The sequence below is a fragment of the Giraffa tippelskirchi genome, chromosome 10 (assembly GCF_054371585.1).
Source record: "Giraffa tippelskirchi isolate mGirTip1 chromosome 10, T2T-mGirTip1v1.2.pri, whole genome shotgun sequence".
Classification (NCBI taxonomy): Eukaryota; Metazoa; Chordata; class Mammalia; order Artiodactyla; family Giraffidae; genus Giraffa; species Giraffa tippelskirchi.
Window position 1 is genome coordinate 5975710 of NC_137284.1, and position 15250 is coordinate 5990959.

General features: G+C 45.4%; 1 protein-coding gene across 15 annotated transcripts in view; it reads left to right on the forward strand.

Annotated features, from left to right (window-relative positions):
* The window catches only part of PC (pyruvate carboxylase), a 116478-nt gene that overhangs the window by 36368 nt on the left and 64860 nt on the right, over positions 1 to 15250 (forward strand). For 2 of the 15 annotated variants that reach the window (XR_014066213.1, XM_081532004.1), the window contains exon 1: positions 12658 to 13391. The exons of the other annotated variants lie outside the window; for them this stretch is intronic. The gene's annotated coding sequence lies outside the window, so the exon portion shown is untranslated. Of the gene's footprint in view, positions 1 to 12657; positions 13392 to 15250 lie in introns of those variants that run through there. 15 annotated transcript variants of the gene reach the window in all.

Below are 15250 nucleotides of genomic sequence, written 5' to 3' on the forward strand. Positions count from 1 at the left end.
CGTAAGTTTTGGTGTGTCATGGTTTTGGTTTCATTTGTCTCTACACATTTTGTTTCCCTTGTGACTTCTTCTTTGAATAATGGGTTATTTAAAAATATGTTGTTTAATTTCCATAAATTTGTGAGTTTTCAAGTTTCCCTTTTATTATTTTTAACTTCATCTTGTTATGGTAGGAGAAAATAACTTTGTATGATATGTATATTTTAAATCAGTTGAGACTTAATCAGTGTCCTAATACATGATGTGTCCTGGAAGGTGTCCCATGTACACTTGAGAGAAATGTGTATTACATTGTTGTTGGGTAGTATGTTTTTTGTCTGTTAGATCTGTCTGGTTTACTGTGCTGTGTAAGTCCTCTATTTCCTCCGTTTGGTTGTTTTATCTATTACTGGTACTGAAGTCTCTTAACTATTATTATAGAACGTCTACGTACCCCTTCAGTTTTGTCAGTTTTTGCTTCACATATTTTGATAGTCTCTTATTAGCTGTGTAAAGTAATGCTCAAAATTCTCCAAGCCAGGCTTCAGCAATACATGAACCGTGAACTTCCAGATGTTCAAGCTGGTTTTAGAAAAGGCAGAGGAACCAGAGATCAAATTGCCAACATCCGCTGGATCACCACAGAAGCAAGAGAGTTCCAGAAAAACATCTACTTCTGCTTTATTGACTATGCCAAAGCCTTTGACTGTGTGGATCACAATAAACTGTGGAAAATTCTGAAAGAGGTGGGAATACCAGACCATCTGACCTATCCCTTGAGAAACCTGTATGCAGGTCAGGAAGCAACAGTTAGAACTGGACATGGAACAACAGACTGGTTCCAAACAGGAAAAGGAGTATGTCAAGGTTGTATATTGTCACCCTGCTTATTTAACTTATATGCAGAGTACATCATGAGAAACGCTGGGCTGCAAGAAACACAAGCTGGAATCAAGATTGCTGGGAGAAATATCAATAACCTCAGATATGCAGATGACACCACCCTTATGGCAGAAAGTGAAGAAGAACTAAAGAGCCTCTTGATGAAAGTGAAAGAGGAGAGTGAAAAAGTTGGCTTAAAGCTCAACATTCAGAAAACTAAGATCATGGCATCTGGTCCCATCACTTCATGGGAAATAGATGGGGAAACAGTGGAAACAGTGTCAGACTTTATTTCCTGGGCTCCAAAATCACAGCAGATGGTGATTGCAGCCATGAAATTAAAAGACGCTGACTCCTTGGAAGGAAGGTTATGACCAACCTAGATAGCATATTTAAAAGCAGAGACGTTACTCTGCCAACAAATGTCTGTCTAGTCAAGGCTATGGTTTTTCCAGTGGTCATGTATGGATGTGAGAGTTGGATGGTGAAGAAAGCTGAGTGCCTCAGAATTGATGCTTTTGAACTGTGGTGTTGGAGAAGACTCTTGAGAGTCCCTTGGACTGCAAGGAGATCCAACCAGTCCATCCTAAAGGAGATCAGTCCTGGGTGTTCATTGGAAGGACTGATGTTGAAGCTGAAACTCCAATACTTTGGCCACCTCATGCGAAGAGTTGACTCATTGGAAAAGACCCTAATACTGGGAAGGATTGGGGGCAGGAGGAGAAGGGGACGACAAGAGGATGAGATGGTTGGATGGCATCACCGACTCAATGGACATGGGTTTGGGTAGACTCTGGGAGTTGGTGATGGACAGGGAGGCCTGGCGTGCTGCGATTCATGGGGTTGCAAAGGGTCGGACACGACTGAGAGACTGAACTGAACTGAACTATTAGCTGTGTAAATGTTTACAGTTACATTTCCTTGCTATATTGAACTTTTTATTAAGATAGAATGTCCTTCTTTGTCTCTTTTAACCTTTTTAAAAATTTAGAGTCTGTTTTGTCTGATATCAGACTAGCTACTTCTGTTCTGTTTTGGTTGCTGTGCGTGAAATACCTTGTTCCCATCCTGTCACTTTCAGCATGTTTGTGTCTTTGGATCTCAAGTGACTCTTATAGGCCACACACAGTGATCATGTGTGTTTATCCATTCTGCCAATTTCAGTCTTTTTATTGGAGAGTTTAATCCATGTACATTTAAAGAAATGACTGATAAGGAGGGACTTAAATTTCTATCATTGTGCTGTCTGTTCTCTATATGACTGGTACCTTTTTTGCCCCTCATTTCCTGTGTTACTGTTTTCTTTAGTATTTAGTAGCTTTTTGGTAGTGAAATGTTTAAATTCCTATCTCATTTGCTTTTGTGTATATTCTGTAGCTATTTTCTTTATGGTTTCCATGGAGATTACATTTAAAATCCTAAAGTTGTAACATTAACTTGAATTTATACCAGTATAACTTCAACACCATACAAAAACTGCTCCTTTATTGCTCCCTTCCTACCACTTTTAGTTGGTTTGTCATAAGATTACATTTTTATATGTTGTGTGCCCCCAAACATAAACTAATAATGTTGTAATTGAATTTGTCTCCTAAATTATGTAGAAAACAAGAAATGAAGTTACAAAGTTATAGTAATACTAGTTTTTTTCCACTAATAATTTTCTTTCTTAAAATGTATTACAGTTGACCCTTGAACAGTGCAAAGATTAATCCACGTGTTACTTAAATTTGGCCCTTTGTATCTCTGGTTCCTTTGTATCCATGATTCAACCAACCATGGACTGTGTAATCTGTAGTTTTTACTATTGAAAAATGTTTTTATATAACTGGACCCATGCAGTTCAAACCCATGTTGTTCAGGGTCCACTGTAGTCTCTTAAATCAAGTAGAAAAAGAAAAGTATAGTCACAAGCTATTGTTACAGTAGTACTAGATTTTATAATTGCCAGTGTTCTTAACTTTATTGAGATCTTTATTTCTTCATATGACTTTGAGTTACTGTCTAGTATACTTTTATTTCATCTTGTAGGACTTCCTTGTGGAGAAGGCAATAGCGACCCACTCCAGTACTCTTGCCTGGAAAATCCCATGGATGGAGGAGCCTGGTAGGCTCTAGTCCATGGGGTTGCTAAGAGTCGGACACAACTGAGCGACTTCTCTTTCACTTTTGACTTTCATGCATTGGAGAAGGAACTGGCAACCCACTCAGGTGTTCTTGCCTGGAGAATCCCAGGGACGGGTGAGCCTGGTGGGGCTGCCGTCTATGGGGTCGCACAGAGTCAGACACGACTGAAGTGACTTAGCAGCAGCAGCAGCAGGATTTCCTTGAGCATTTCTTGCAAGGCAGCTCCAGTGGTCACAGACTTCCTCAGCTTTCATTTATCTGGGAATATCTTAATTTCCTTCTCATTTTTTAAGGACAGTTTTGCTGGATATGGAATTTATGGTTGATAGGTTTGTTATGTTTTTTTTTTTTTAGCACTTTGAGTGTATTAAACCACTGCCTTTTGGCATCTAGAGTTTCTGTATGAGAAATCTGCTGCTGCTGCTGCTAAGTCACTGATGATACTTTGTATATGATAGTTTGCTTCTCTCTTGCTGCTTTCAGAATTCTCTTTGCTTTTTGAAAGTTTGATTATAATGTGTCTTGGTATGGGTCTCTTTGACTTCTTCATCTTATTTGGAGTTTATGTTTTTCATCAAGTTTAGGACATTTACAGATATTATTTCTTCAGATATTCTCTCTGTCCTTTTCTCTCTTTTCCTTCTGAGATGTCTACAGTGTGTATGTTGGTATGCTTGATGGGGTCCCACAGGTCCCTTAGCCTCTGTTCACCTTTATTCAGTCTTTATTTATTTTTCCTGTTCATCAGGCTTGATAATTTCCTTTGTTTTACCTTCAATTTCAGATTCTGTCCTCTGTCTGCTGAAATCTACTTTGGATTCCTCTAGTGAATTTTTCATTTCAGTTATGGTGCTTTTCAGCTCCAGACTTTTTTTGTTTGTTTCTTTTAAGGTTTTCTGTCTTTCTTGATATGGTATTTTCATTTATTTTTTTGGCTTTCTCCACATATTCTGTTAGTTCTTTGAGCATCTTTAAGACACTTGTTTTAAAGTCTAATATGTATGTACATATGTACATCTTTTTCAGGGACAGTTTTTATTAGTTTTTTTTCCCTTTGAATGGGTCATACTTTCTTGTTTCTTGGTATGCCTTTTGATTTTTTTGTTGAACGCTGGACAGTTGATTCTAATAATGTAGTAACTCTGGAAATCATTCTCTCCTTTCCCCAGGGTCTTCTGTTTTTGTTTGTTTGATCATTGTGGGCTGTCTCTGTGCCAAGCATCAGCCTTAGGTGTAAACCAAAGGTCTTTCCAGATGTTTTCCGTGGAAAAGCCCTTTCCCTGGGCATGCACAATCACTTTATATTTTTTTCTGTATATGCAGTTTTTAAAATTTTCTAGTCTTGAATGTCTGGCTCCCAAACGAAGAAAGAAACAAACATGAAGTAGGAGAAAAGATGGTGTGGGCTCTTTAAAATTCCCTGGCAGTCATTTCAGCCGGAGGAAGAGGGGCTTTAGCAGTGGGGCAGGGTTGGGGGGAGTGGAGGGGTGGGATGCAACGGCAATGGCTGTCTGCTTCTTAGCCTGCACCTCTGTGATAAGAAGCAGCAATCAGTAATTGTCCTGTCCTCAGTATTTGGAGGACAGAGTGCTTTCTACCCACCCTGACTCCATAAGCTCTGTGCATGGTGCTGCAAGAACAATGGCACAGTTGCCTGCTTTTGGGGTGGGTAGATGCTACTGTGCTAGGAGCTGAAATTCACCACAATTGGGCTTTCCCGATGGCTCAGCAAAGACCAACATCCATTGGATCATAGAAAAGCTAGAGAATTCCAGAAAAACATCTGCTTCATTGACTACACTTTAGCCTTTGACTGTGTGGATCACAACAAACTGTGAAAAATTCTTAAAGAGTTGGGAATACCAGACCATCTTACCTGCCTCTTGCGAAACCTCTATGCAGGTCAAGAAGCAACAGTTAGAGCTGGACATGGAACACGGACTGGTTCCAAATTGAGAAAGGAGTACATCAAGGCTCTGTGTTGTCACCCTGCTTATTTAGTTTACATGCAGAGTACATCATGCAAAATGCTGGGCTGGATGAAGCACAAGCTGAAATCAAGATTGCCGGAAGAAATATCAATAACCTGAGATATGCAGATGACACCACCATTATGGCAGAATGTGAAGAGGAACTAAAGAGCCTCTTGATGTAGGTGAAAGAGGAGAGTGAAAAAGCTGGCTTAAAACTCAACGTTCAAAAAACTTAAGATCATGGCATCCAGTCCCATCACTTCATGGCAAATAGATGGGATAAAAATGGAAACAGTGACAGACTTTTATTTTCTTGGGCTCCAAAATCACTGTGGACAGTAACTGCAGCCATGAAATTAAAGGACGCTTGTTCCTTAGAAGAAAAGCAATGACAAACGTAGAAATCATATTAAAAAGCAGAGACATTACTTTGCTGACAAAGGTCTGTATAGTCAAAGCTATGGTTTTTTCAGTAGTCATATACAGATGTGAGAGCTGGACAACAAAAAAGGCTGAGTGCTAAAGAATTGATGCCTTCGGGTACTGGAGAAGACTCATGAGAGTCCCTTGGACTGCAAGGAGATCCAACCAGTCAATTCTAAAGTAAATCAACGTTGAATATTCATTGGAATATTCATTGGATACTGAAGCTGAAGCTCCAGTACTTTGGCCACCTGATGCAAAGAGCTGACTCATTGGAAAAGACCCTGATGCTGGGAAAAATTGAGGGCAGGAGAAGCGGGCAACAGAGAATGAGATGGTTGAATGGAATCACCAATTCAATGGACATAAGTTTGAGAAAACTCATGATAGTGAATGACAGGGAAGCCTGGCATGCTGCAGTCCATGGAGTCACAATAAGCTGGACATGACGAGCAACCAGACAACAACAGGAGATTTGGTTCGACCACTGGGTCAGGAAGATCCCCTGGAGGAGGAAATGGCTACCCCCTCCAGTATTTTTGCCTGGAAAAAAATCCATGGACAGATGAGCCTGGTAGACTACAGCCCATGGGAATCTCAAAGAGTCAGACGTGACTGAGCAGCTAAGCACACATGCCAGACGCGTATGATCAAGAGTCTACCCACAGTTGACCAAATCTAACTGCAATTTACCCTGTATGTATACAAAATAAAATAGGTAGGAGGATCCTGGGAAGGTTCCCATCTCTTACTGGTGTGTTCATAAGTATATAGGTATTATTTCCCACGTTTATATTACTTTCTGTAGAACTCTGTTTTATAATTACATAAAAAAATTAAAAGACAACTTTCCTCTGAAATACCTGTTTCTTTTTCATATTCTCCTTTACTCGTGCTCCTTTATCCGCCTCCCACTTTCTTCACATGAATTTTGCATTTTTTATTGCCTCACTTCTATAAATTGCCTTCTGAGTTTAGCAGTTGTAGACATCACATTTCTGGCATGTTCTGTGCTGTGGAGCGTTGCCTTTTTCAGTGTCATCAGTTGCCCTCTCCCTTTGCTACCTGCAGAGGGTCTCATTCCCCCATTAGGTCTCAGCTCTCCAGCTCCCTCTCCTTTGGCAGGGAGATGCCCTGGAATCTCTGCGCCCTGAAGCTTTCCTGCCTCTTCAATGGTTCTGTCCCTTCTCCAGGTGGTCCTCTTTGGTCCCTTTGATATCTGCCTGTCATGCTGTGCTCACCACATGCCATCAGTCTAGACATATATCCTCATGTTTGTTTTCATTTTCTTAGGCTTTCCCCTTCCTGTTTCTTCATGTAACTTTCTTCTGTTCTTTCTCTTAGTCCTAATTCTACAAACATTTCTATTTTTTCCTGCTCTGGTTTTCTGCCTTCCTCACCACTCTTTTCATCTTAAGTAGGTTTGACATCATCCAACTCTTTCTAGTGGGTAGAGCAGAACCCAAAGTTGGCACCCTAAATTCTATACTTTATTATATGAACAGATGAACCTTTACTGAAAGCCTGTTGTGTGCTGGAGGTTGAGTAAGCACTTGCCCACCTGTCAGTCCTTGTCTCATTTAGCCTCACAGCAGCATGAATGCACATAACAGATCGTTGTTTTATCGGAGAACCTAAAAGGTCAGCCCATGGAGTTTACCATTGATTATCTGTAAACTCCCTTCTAGTGGGGACAGGAAGGAGTACAATCAAGTGGTTTTCTATCCATGCTGTGGTTCTTCATGTTTGTAGATTGTTGACAATGGCTTTTAAATTTCAGAGGCTTTCCTCTGCCAGCTAGCCCATTTCTGGATTGCTGTTAACCTTCCACATCAGAGAATGAAAATGAAGGAGTACAGCAGTGGGATTGGGAGCCAAGCTCTGGAGTCAGACTATTGGGTTCAAGTTCTTGACTACTTAAAGCATAACTAGGGAGGCCAGCCTGGATGGTTAAAATGTCTTTAAAATGTATTTAAAAATGTCACATATGCATGAAGGTTCATAGCAGCGTTATTCATAATAGCCCAAAAGTGGAAGCAACCTGGATGTTTATCAGTTGATGAGTGGATAAACAAATGTGGTCTATCCAGAACTGATGGAATGGTATTCAGCCAGAAAAAGGAATGATACATGTTACAACCATGGATGAATATGAAAACATTATGCTACATTAAAGAGGTCAGACACAAAAGGCTGACCTTTCACATACTGCATGAAATATATATGAAATGTCCAGAATGGGCAAATTTATAGAGACAGCAAGTAGATTGGTGGTTGCCAGGAGGTGGGGAAGTGGGGAGAATGGGGTAAATGGTACCAGATTTCTTTGTGGGTGATATGTTCTGGAATTAGTGCTGATGGTTGCACAACCTTTTGAGTATACTAAAAACCACTGAGGTGTATACTTTAAAGTGGTTAAAATAGTGACAGAAAACTAAGGAACAGTTCTAAAGTAGCAAACTGAAAGTTTATTCCCATCACATTAGACTGATTTCTGCTGTTTTTCAGTGCACCTGTATGTTTTGTACATGCTTGTACTCACTTTTTATGTACATTTTCAGGCCAACGTGCTAAACAGTTCTCTTTGGTCATGTACTGTCTCTGACCATATCAATTTACCATGATTCAATACAATTTTTTAAAAAAATTCCACTTCTCCTACCTTGCCAGGCACTTAAGAAGTATGCTATAAATATTTGTTGAATTACCTATGCTTGCTATTCCCATTTCATTAGTGTGGGCAGTTGTAGGTTAGCTATAATTACCTATTGTTCCAGATTGTTTCAAAATATAATATCCCCTAAAGTATGTGCCTTTCAGTAAGAGCTCTACATGTTACATTTGTAAGCTGTGTATATTTTTTTTCCTGGCTTGCCTTTTCTGATCACAAAGGTAGAATCTAATGATAGAAATTCATATCATGGTCTTGCCTGGACTGTGGCCTTTAGCTTTTAGAGGCCTCCTAACAATCCCATATATCTGCAAAGGAGCTGCTGCTTTTTAAAAAAATGTTTTTATTTATTTATTTATGGCTGTGCTGGGTCTTCATTGCTGTGTGGGCTTTTCTCTAGTTGTGGTGAGCCAGGCCTCTAGCTGAGGTCTACGGGCTTCTCACTGCAGTGGCTTCTGCTGTTGTGGAGCACGGGCTCTAGGTGCGTTGGCTTCAGTAGTTGAAGCACCGGGCTCAGTAGTTGCGGCTCCTGGGCTCTAGAGCATGGACTCGGTAGTTGTAGCGCATGGGCCTAGTTGCTCCGCAGCATGTGGGATCTTCCTGGACCAGAGATCAAACCCGGGTCTCCTGCATCGGCAGGAGGATTCTTTACCACTGAGCCACCAGGGAAGCCCAGGAGCTTCATTTTTAAAACTCTTTGCCCTATTGTTTTCATCATCTTTCCTGCATCTGGAGTTCTGTTGGCTTTTATCATTTCCTGCCAGAACTTTTCAGTCACCTTCTCCAAGTCAGGAGCCTAGGATGCATTGTGCCTCTTGTCCAAATAGCTCGTCTATCTTGTTTGCAAATAAGAAGGGAGAATAGTGTTAGCCATTTGTTCTGCTAAGTCAACACCCCTTTAATTCCTACCTTTTTTCTTTCTGTCTCTTTCTCACTTAGTTTTTGGCCTTGTCATTTTCTGAATTCCAAAACCATGCGCTTTTCTGTGACCCATTTAAAACCTTCATCTATGACGTAGCTCTTGTGGAAAGGAAGCGGTAGACTTCTAAGACGTCTCCTTTTCCCTTTGTGCACAGCAGAGACGCTCACTGGTCTGCCTTCTTGTTGCTCGGTGGTATCTGGTCCCCTTGCCCTGTTGCACTCATAGCCTAGCAACCTCGAGGTGAGACCTGGTAGCAGTGACTGGCCATTCTGTCTGTGAAGCTAATGCCATTGACCTGTGCCTTGCTTTTCTCTTGGGAGTTATTTTCCAGGAGTGAGGATGCTGTCATACTCTGCATCCTTGTCTGAAACGCCCTTTGTAGATAACAGCAAACTTGGGCAGGACAGTTCCTCAGAGTGAGGGTAGAGCCCAGGACCTGGAGTGAAACTAACAGGTCTCAGTGATGGAGAGGCCAGTGGGTCTCGGCTTCCTGGGGACAGTAAGCGATTCATGCCCATGTCACCTGCAGCCAGGTGGGAATGTGGGCCAGAGACAGGAGGAGAAAGCGTAGAGCAGAGAAGACCAGTCACTTCTCCCTGGAGGTGTAGATGCAAGGTCATCAGAGCTGATGGCCACTGCTCTTCCTACCTGAGCTGGTGACCAAGAGAACGTTTTAATCGTAGGATGAAGCAGTTGTTTTTTGAATGAAAATACATCCCTCTATAGCCACCTCTTTGTCCTTCTTGTCATTATTCTGTTTATTTAGATTTCAAGCCCCAAAGCCTATTTCTGTCCTCTCCCCTTTGAGTTAAATTAATACCTTCTGAGGTCCTTTTTTCTTCAGAAAGTCTGTTCTGGAATTGTAGACACTGGCTGGGCTTTATGTAGACAAAAGGACCCCCAATCTCATTCACAAACACAGAGAAATTATAATTAAGGAGATGGTGGGTCTCTTTTTTTCCTATTTAACTGAGCTGGGGGTTAGGGAACGACCCCCTTTGTGAATAATGTCAGGGGAGGTAACGTTCTCTTTGTGGAGCCTTGTCAGGCTAAAACTCTCAGGAAAAGTTCCAAAGTGTGGGCAGAACGAGGTCAGAATTCTTGGGTGATTTGTATCTGCGGGTTGATTTTTTTTTCCTCATTTGGAACTGAATTTATATAAAAGAATACAACAGTGAAATAGTAATGGCAGCTCCATTCATTCCACTCTGCTCTGCTCTCTTCTGGAGGTAGAAGGTGTTACCTTCAGGAAACTGGGGCTCCAGGGGGTGGACTACTTGCCCAGAGTTGTCCAGCCAAAAAGTGGCAGAGCCCAGGTTCAGACTTGCCTCTCTGCCCGTTACCCAAGCCGTGCCCTGGCGCTGGGCACTGCCAGAACCAAACACACCCTGCCGCAGCGTGCTGTGCATGGTATGTTTCCCTTGATCATTGCTGTGCTTTGTATCCTTCACAAAGCCTGTGGCTTCCTTTTATTCTCCCTCCCCCCATGCCCCAGCCTCTGAGTGATGCCAGGGGTCCTACAGCAGGGTTCTCTGCTCAGACATCTTGGTTCTCATCTCTTTTACCAGATCATCCTCGGCCTCTGTTCTCTTTTGCTTTTGCTTCCTTTCTGGAATCCTTCTTTAAGGCGGTAGCAAAGATAAAGATAATCCTGCCCAAGGGCTTGAAGAAATGGAGCGGAGAAATTTCCTTAGCCAGCAGCTGAGGTTTCTAGCTAGGCTCCTCGCCACACTCCTCGGTGCCCTGGGGGTCGTCTTCCTCAGAAGCAGAGGAGACAGGTGTATAAATGGACGCAGGTGGGGGGCAGTCATGCTGAGGACTCAGTAAGGCATCCTGCCCACATTTCCTCTATCTCATTTCTCTGCACTGAGCAAAGTAAATGTGAGCCCAAGGCCATTCCCTGCGGAGGTCGGAATTCTGACCCAGGTAGAAGGAAGACAGCCAGTTGGGCGAGGCTGCCTAAGGAGGGAGGGGTGAAAACAGGAGGGGCTCTGAGAGTCCCAGGATTGACAGGAAGCCATTGCTTAGAGCGGCCCTGGGCCTTTTCTGAAGCTGCAAACAGGTCCCTGGGAGACAGGCCTCTGGTGACTGCCACTTTATGCACCTGGTTTTAGGTCCGTGCCATTTCTGCCAGTCCCTTGTACTTGTCCCAGCCCCACATTCCGAGAGCTGGGGCTGACGGCCCTGCTGGTGTGCAGCCGGGCGCCTCTCTTCAGGGGTCTCCTGAGCCAGCTGAGGTTCATCTTGTTGGCAGGTAGAGTCTGAGAACACCTCTCCCTTGCGTTTCCCCCTCCTCCCTGCCCTTCTCTCTGTGCCCCAGCTAGGGGCCTAGGGGCGTGGAAGATCCTGGCTCCATAGCAAAATAAGGTTAGTTGTCCCTGATAATTTTCCACACGCACCTTCTTTCTGCCTCTGCTACTCTGACTATTCCAGACAGAACCAGCCTCAATCCGAATTCATTCCCCACATAGTATTCATTCACCTAGTGCCAGGCACTGTGGTAACCTACGTCCTCATGGCTATATCTGATGTGGTCAAACCAGTATCACATGCGGAAGTTTGGGTCACTGATCTGCCTTTGACCTGATGCTCGTTTTATAAACTCATTTTCCTCATGAGTGACACAGTCCTTCTTCCCCAAAGGGCTGAGGCCTAGATTTCAGTTTTGACCTCAACTCAAGGGGGAGCGGGGACCAGGCTCCTCACCGCCAGGTCTCACTGTTTTCTCGGGGACGGGAGTTAGGACCTCCCTCCCCCTTCCCCTGTGTGCCGCTCCTAGCGCCAATCCTCAGGATTGGTCCGTCCACTGCCTCTGGCCAGGAGCCCATTGGGCTGTTGTCCTACCCTGTCCCCCCACCTCACACTCCTCCCCCCAGGCAACGGCTCCTCCTTCCTTCCCACCTTGTCCAGCTCTTGGGGGTCTCTGGAGAGTCCCTAACTGCACACAGGAAGACTCACCCAGGGTTCTACAAAGATGCTCTTGAAGGGTGTGAGTGAAGGGAGAATCTGAAAATAGGAAAAGGGACTCCATTTATTTATTTGTTGAAGGGTTAGCAGTTTTGTTTTTGTTTTGGCTGCGCCCTGTGTTAGCTGGGGCACACAGGATCTTCATTGCGCATGTAGGATCTAGTGTCCCAACCAGGAACAGAACCCAGGCCCCTGCATTGGGAGCTCAGAGTCTTAACCACTGGACTACCAGGGAAGTCCCACCATTCATTTATTTCACCTGGTGGCTTGAAACAGTCCACTTGGGCCCATGATGCCAGGATTTTCTGAGTCTTTCACAGGGACTCTTCTGAAGCTCTCTGGTTTCTGTGGGTGCTGGAGGCCCATGTGGGTGCTGGAGGCTTGCGGGGCTCGGCCTCGCGCCTCTCTGAACTGCTGTGTAAGAGGCGCTTCTGGACCGGAGATCTTCAGGAAGAAGACCCGAGTGTTGCTCTCCTCTTGTCCTGGGCGCTCTCCACTTGGAGGGGGCTCTGCTCTGAGGCCAGGATGAGCAAAACATGTGGAAGCTTAGGGGGCGGGGAAGCCTTTTATTCACACTCTTATTTATTTGTTCTTTTGCCTCTCATCTTCTCACCCATCACATCTCTCCATCCCCGAAAGAGACTAGAAGTGTTAGCAGGAGAGCAGACTCTTGTAGACTCAGGCCTGGTGGTTTATTTACCTCCCTTCTGCAGGAGCTGCAGGTGGAGACAGAAGTTCTGATTGCCTTCACATGAATTTTCCTTTAATGGAGAAGTACTCAGGAGGAGGAAAGAAGATTTTACTTGCTGTTTTCCTTACCACCTAGAGAGCTCACGGACTTTAGGCCCTGGGACATTTTGACTCAAGATTTTTCAGAGGAGGCTGGGCGCTCAAAGGTGGACAGGAACACATGCTAACTTAGGGGAGAGCTGCCTGGATTCCAGTTTCTCCCCTCCCTGTAGCAAGAGGTCCTCAGACCGTCCTAGGCTCTAGGCAGCCCTTCCACCGACCTTCCCCACCGCCCGCCCTGGGCTGTTAGTACTGCTGTTTCCTAAGGCTGAGGCGGGGGTGGGGGGGGTGGGGGTTGAGGTGCCCCAGGTCACCCAAGTTCAGGCCAAAAAATCATCTTTCCCTGGTTACACAGAATGCCAACAGCTTTCCAGATCCTTTCCCTTTGTCAGCAACTTCCTTATTTCAGAGCAGTTGACATGCATTTATGTAGGTGTTAGATTACTCTGAAGCTTAGGTCTAGCTTAGGCAAAACACAGACATACCAGACAAAGCCTGAGAACAATGTACAAAGCAACAAACACATCAACCGCTAGAAAATGTGATCAGTCCTCGAAGGCCTGGTTCCTGTTTTCCTTGGAGCTTACTTCTGGAATTTCAGACCTGACCTCTTCTCTTGGCTTATCAACTTTCCACATTCTGGAACTCCTTATCCCAGGTAGGAAAAGGGGAGGGGCCATCTCTGGAAATCTACACTGGTTTGAGTTGGCCTTTACTGTAAGCAGAGGACCCATTACATTCCTGAAGAAGTCAGGGAGCTCATTTTGCAGACGGTTTGTGCGAGGTCACGAACCAGGCCTGGGATCCTGGTGGTCTGCCACCATGTCTCCCGTACACGCGGAGGTGCCATGTTTCTCTTCCTTTAGGGTTTATTTGTTCTCTAAACATTTAGCCAGTGCCTGCCCGGGTTCCTGCTCTGCTGGGTTTGGGATGCCAAGATGTGTAAGCCATGGTCTCAGGCCTGGCTATGCAGGGAGCTACTTGCTGCCCCTGACCAGCCACATCAGTTGGGGTGCCAGGCTCCACTTAACTGTCTTCGGAGCACAGACTGCATGAATAAATGTGCTTGGCAACCAGCAGAACAGGTGTTCTATCCCTAGCCATGAACCTGGCCTGCCCATCGCCAGGGAAAGACAGTGGGCTGGGTGGAATGGTGGGAGCACTCAGGAAGGATTCAGTGAACGAGATCTGGGTCCCTTCCCTGGAAAGTGGGGCCCATGCACAGAAAGCCTGGGGGCTGACGGGAGAGTGAAGGAGGTGATCTGGGCCCCTCAGAAAGCTCATTGGTTTTAGCCTGTCCCACGGGCAGTAGAGGGAGTTCTAGCAGAATCTGTTGGTGGCCAAAAGCAGTGCTGGTTGATGTGTTTGTTTAGGGGATAAGGAGCAGGAGCGACTGGAGCAGAGGTGGATGGGTGGTGGTATGAGAGCATTTAGGGAGAGAACTGAGCTGCTATGGGGAGGAAGGGTAGTTAGCACTTAGCTTGAAATGCTGAAAGATGAAGCAATAGCTGGTGCCTAGGTGAGGGCTGAGAAAGGAGAGAGAGCTGAATCTGGGGTCTCGGTGAACCGGAACCATCCTTCCCCCTCCCCCTCCCCCTCCCCCATGCTCGCGCCTCAAGGTCAGGCAATCCCACCTGATCACGCATTCTACTGCTTTAGCAGGAGATGTCAGCATATTTGTCATGGAAGCCTCAGAACCTGGTGGGTGCCTCTTAGAGAACTGTTCCCCATGAGGCCAGCTGAGGCCTACTGCCCCTTTCCCACCAGCCCCCACGGAGGGGAGGACCCCTGCACTCGGCTCTGAGTGGTCAGCAGCTAGCCCCAGCTGCAGGGGCCACTGTGTAGCTGAGAGACACTTGCTACCCAATCATTCACAGAGCGCTCACCCTCTTCTTGGCCCCTTGCTGCTTGCAGGAGTCACAGCAGGGAACCAGAGAGACAACCGTAATCTCCTGTCCTCAGGGAGACAGACAGAAGACTAGTTGCTGTTAACTGCAGCCTGGATGTAAGGAGAGTACCTTCACCCAAGAAGGCCAGGAGAAGCCTCCCCCACTGTGCTGTTATCTGCTTCCCAGCAGGCAGCTGCTGGGTGCGGATCTTGGCAGAACACAGGGAGCTGTGGGCAGGTTTCACAGCCCAAACTCTCTTAGTGAACCGAAGTTGGGGTGGGAGGAGCTGTGGCAGCCACGCCCTCCTTGGCTGGAGCCACGCCCCCTCTCTGTCTGGCGTGATTACGGATCTGTCTTCCAGGTGAGCCCCTTACCGTCCCGCGCAGCCTGGGACCCCGGATGGTACTGCTCCTAACCAGCCCACAGTATCATTGGCATGGTACCGGGTGAAGGTACTCTCCTTACATCAAGGCTGCAGTTATACAGCAGCTGGCCTTCTGTCTGTCTCCCTGAGGCCAGGAGATCACGGTGTCTTTCTGGTTCCCTGCTGCGACTCCAGCGAGGAGTAAGGGGCCATTGCACCTGACGGCCTTCTCTGTTCCTTTAGCAGAGACTTTGGGATATTTGT